Raw genomic sequence first — 4,497 nt, 5'->3', positions numbered from 1 at the left:
TTGGGGCCCTGGCCCTCTCTCTCTGTTTTTGCTTTTTGGCAGAACCAGGGATTGAACTCAGGCCCTTGCACTTGCCAGGAAAGCACTTATTCTGCTGAGCCATCTCCCTGGCCTCTTTCTCTCTGTATCTGTCTCTCTTTGTCTCTCTCTCTGTCTGTCTCTGTCTCTCTGTCCCTGTTTTGTCTATCTCTTTCTCTGTCTTGCTCCGTGTGTGTCTCTCTCTGTGTCTATGTCTGTGTCTGTGTGTCTGTGTGTCTGTGTGTCTGTGTGTCTGTGTGTGTCTGTCTCTCTCTCTCTCTCTCTCTCTCTCTCTCTCTCTCTCTCTCTCTCTCTGAGACAGGGTCTCACTATGTACTGCACATCAACCGAGAACTCACTCTGCAGCCCAGGCTGGCCTCGAACTCTCAGCCATTCTCTGTCTCACCCACCACGCCCAGTTTTTAAACTCTTTCAGCACTTCTCCCTTGTCATCTGTGCTGACGCCATAATCCTCTTGCCACACACTCGGGACCTGTTGGAATAAAACTGCCACAGAGCCAACTCAGAAAGGCTGAGCTCACATTAACCATGATTAACTTTTCACTTCCTCTTTTCATGGAAAGTTTCCACATTTTAAGTGCAAAATACTACAACAAATGGCCAACTAGTTCATCTACCCAGGACATTTGGGAGTGCATTTTTAAGCCATATAAAGTAATTCTTTCCACAAAGTTCTGGTTTTTACAAAAAGTTATTGAACGGTTAAAATAACTGGTTCATACTACTTTTACTTAACAGTTTAGACATTCTCTTTTAAAGCTTAGCCAGATCTGGTGGTGCACACCTGTCATCCCAGCACTCAGGAGGCTGAGGCAGGAGGGTTGGCACAAGTTAGAGACCAGCCTGAGTTACAAAGTGAGCTCAAGGCCAGCCTGAACTGCGTAGTGAGACCCTGTTGCATCAAGACAAAAAATTAAAAAATAAAGTTTATACCCAGAATGTTGACATTTTAGGACTTTACCGAATTTTGAGTTTTCCCATGAAATGGGGATAGTGATCTCTACTTCACAAGTGGAATTCACATAGAATATAACACATGTTGAACATATAGAAGTAGTGTTTAGAAAACATTCAACAAATGGTACTCAGTGATCTGTCTCTGCATGGCAAATTGCTTCTAACTTTGGGAGCTTAAAAGACAACTACCTAATGTTTCCCTCCTTGAGGATCGGGAACCATGAAGTGGCTTATTGAGTGGCTCTGGCTAGGGTCTCTCATGAGGTTTCAAGTGTCACCCAAGGGCCTGGGGCTTCTGTCAGGCCATCACTGTCTCGGGGCCGAGCAATGCATGTGGTCACTGGCGAGCTGTACTCACCAACTGGACAAAGCTTCTATTTCTTGCCAGCTGGCCTCTTGGTAAGCCACGCACAGCCTGTGACCTACTGTCCCACAAGGAAAGTGCTACAAATGAAGGGATCTGGTACCAACGGTAATCCTGGCACTGGGGAAGCTGAGGCAGGGGGACTGGTGAGAGTGTGAGGCCAGCCTGAACTACATAGCAAGACCCTGTCTCGAAAAAAAGAAAGAAGAATGAAAGGGAAACAGACCCCCCCCCCCAGACAAGCTTTAGGTATCTATGGCCTGAGCTCAGAGCTGAGCTCTCTTGTGTGCTACTGGTCACACACCAAAAAAAAAAAACAGAAGAAACTACACAAGGCCTTCAATACCCGCATGCAGGAATCCCTGGGACCATCTCAGACTGCTTGTTATTATGCCTTCGTTTGTTTAGAATTCAGCACCCTGGCCCCACCTCTAGAGCTTCTCATTTAGTACTACTGTAGTCCTCCTGGAAAAGCCAGGTAATTTTGATGTAAATGGTTTAAAGACATAGGTTAATTATTCAATAGAGAAATTTAAAAATCCTAGCCAGGCATGGTGGCACACGCCCATAATTCCAGCACTCAGGATGCTGAGGCAGGAGGATTACTGTGAGTTCAAGACCAACTGGGAGAAATAAAAATAATAATAAAATAAAGTATTGAAAAGCACACATTCAGGGTGTTAGCAAATCAGGGAATCTAAAAGAGTATGTTCTGCATTTTAAAAATATTTAAAGGGGCCGGGGCCATGGCTCAGTGGAATAAGTGCTTTCCTGGCAAGCGCAAGGGCCTGAGTTCAATCCCCGGTTCCGCAAAAAAAAAAAATTTAAGTCGAAGCTGGAAGCATATAGTTCAGTGGGAGAGCGTTGCCTGCCATGCACAAGGCCCTAGGTTTGATCCCCAGCACCGCAGTAAGAAAAATAAAGTGAAGTAGTCATTATGACAAAACATAATTTTTCTGGACTTTTGTATTTCTTTAAATAGATTTTATTCTTTAGAGCAGTTCCAAGTTTCCAACAAACCTAAATGGAAGGGCTGGTGAGATGGCACAGTGGTCTAAAGCACCTACTTAGAACAAGCTTAGCAGAGCACAGGGACCGAGGTTCAATCCCCCAGCACCACATGCCAGCCAGCCCCGCCCCCGGTGGGCTGAGCTGGCCACACACACACACACATAAATAAATAAAAATTTTTAAAAAAATTTTTTAAAAACTAAATGGAGGGGGCTGGAGAGATGGCTCAGTGGTCTAAAGCACCTACTTAGAACAAGCTAAGCTAAGCAAAGCGCAGGGACCGCGGTTCAATCCCCCAGCACCACATGCCAGCCAGCCCCGCCCCCTGGTGGGCTGAGCTGGCCACACACAGACACAAAATAAATAAATAAATAAATAAATATTTAAAAAAAAAAAAAAACCTAAATGGAAGCTTTATCCTACTTTTTCTTTTTTCCTTAAATTTATGCGTGTAATGGGGGTGGATCAGCGAGTCTCTGCCCTTGGAGTCCTGTGTGCCGTCCACACTTTGGGAATTACTCCCAAACTGAAACCTGCCAGACCTCTCGGCTTCCCGCCGGCCCCTAATTCGGGCCTCTTCGGCCTTTCTCATCTTGCTACTGTTAATTTGGTGCGAGGAATTAAGCCCACAACCCCGGGCTTGCCAGGCAAGTGCTGTGCCGCTGAGTTATATTCCCCAGCCCCCATCTACTGTTAATTTGGAATCCCCATTATCACTAATATCAAAAACTCTCCGGCCGGGGAGAGGGCTCAGTAGAGTAAGTGCTTGCCTGGCAAGCGCAAAGGCCTGAGTTCAATCTCCGGTTAGCCTAACCACAAGCTAACTGTGAAATCCGGCCGTGCCCAGGATTGTATGAACGTGGTAGGCTGCTGGGGAGACTTCCAGGGTGCGCTAAACTTCCGAGGAGAGAGACTTCCGTTGCGGGAGAGACTTCCGGTGTGGAGAGACTTCCGGTGTGGAGAGACTTCCGGTGTGGAGAGACTTCCGGTGCGGGAGAGACTTCCGGTGTGGAGAGACTTCCGGTGCGGCAGAGACTTCCGGTGCGGGAAAGATTTCCAGTGCGGGAGAGACTTCTGGTGTTGGAGAGATTTCTGGCGGGAGAGAGACCTCGAGAGCTGCAGAGACTTCCAGCCCTGTACTGTGTCAGCCTCTGTCGCCCAGGTTGTCTCAATGCTGGTCTCACATCGCCCAGAGAGGGCCGTGGGCGAAGCCCACCCCCAGCAACTTCCAGAGTGGACAGACTGGTTCCTGGCTCTCTCTCTCCAGGTAGGCCAGGCCAAGAGCCCCAGAAAGGAAAGATTTTTTCCTTGTCCATCGCTGCTTCAGGACCCACTCCAAGCCAAGTGTAGGGGTGCACACTTGTAGTCCCAGCACAGGGGAGGCTGATGCAGGAGGAGAGACACGAGTTCAAGGACTACATAGTGAGCTGAAGTCCAGGCTGAACTACGTGAGACCCTGTCTCAACTCCCCTCTTCCTCCCACCCCACCCCCCAAAAAATACCAGACTCCCTGCATTGCACAGGTCTCAGACTAATTTCCACTTTTCCCTTCTCAACTTTGGGTATATTTCCTTGTATCTTTTCATCTGACTTTGACAATTTTTATGTTTTTCAAACTTCTTTCTGAGTTTAAGTTCCCAAAGGTGCACGCCTGTAATCCCAGCACTTGAGAGTCTGAGGTAAGAGGATTGCTGTGAGCTCACGGCCAGCCTGGGCTACAAAATGAGCTCAGGGCCAGCCTAAACTACATAGCAAAGCCCTGTCCCCCAAAACAACAAAAATTTCCTAATAGTAACACTTGTGTACAGCTTAAAATAAGCACGTAAGTCTTCCTCCCCAAGATGAATGTTATCTTGGATACCAGAAGTGGTCTTCAGAAATGTCCTATAAATTTATATATTTCTCTCTCTCTCTCTCTCTCTCTCTCTCTGACTTTTTCACACACACATTAGAGAACCAAATGTACTGTAAGGGTCGAGTCGCCACGAAGGAAGACCCCAAGAGTCAGTCTCTCATGCAAATCACAAAGGGAAAGTTTTATTATCTACATATACGTAGGGCGGTCTGCACACGCAGGAACAGAGCACGCCTTCTGTGTAACAGGCATAGTTTTTTAAAGGCAAAAA

Source organism: Octodon degus, unplaced genomic scaffold (genome assembly GCF_000260255.1).
Source record: "Octodon degus isolate 3935 unplaced genomic scaffold, OctDeg1.0 scaffold00067, whole genome shotgun sequence".
Classification (NCBI taxonomy): domain Eukaryota; kingdom Metazoa; phylum Chordata; class Mammalia; order Rodentia; family Octodontidae; genus Octodon; species Octodon degus.
Note: the sequence above shows the minus strand (reverse complement) of the source record.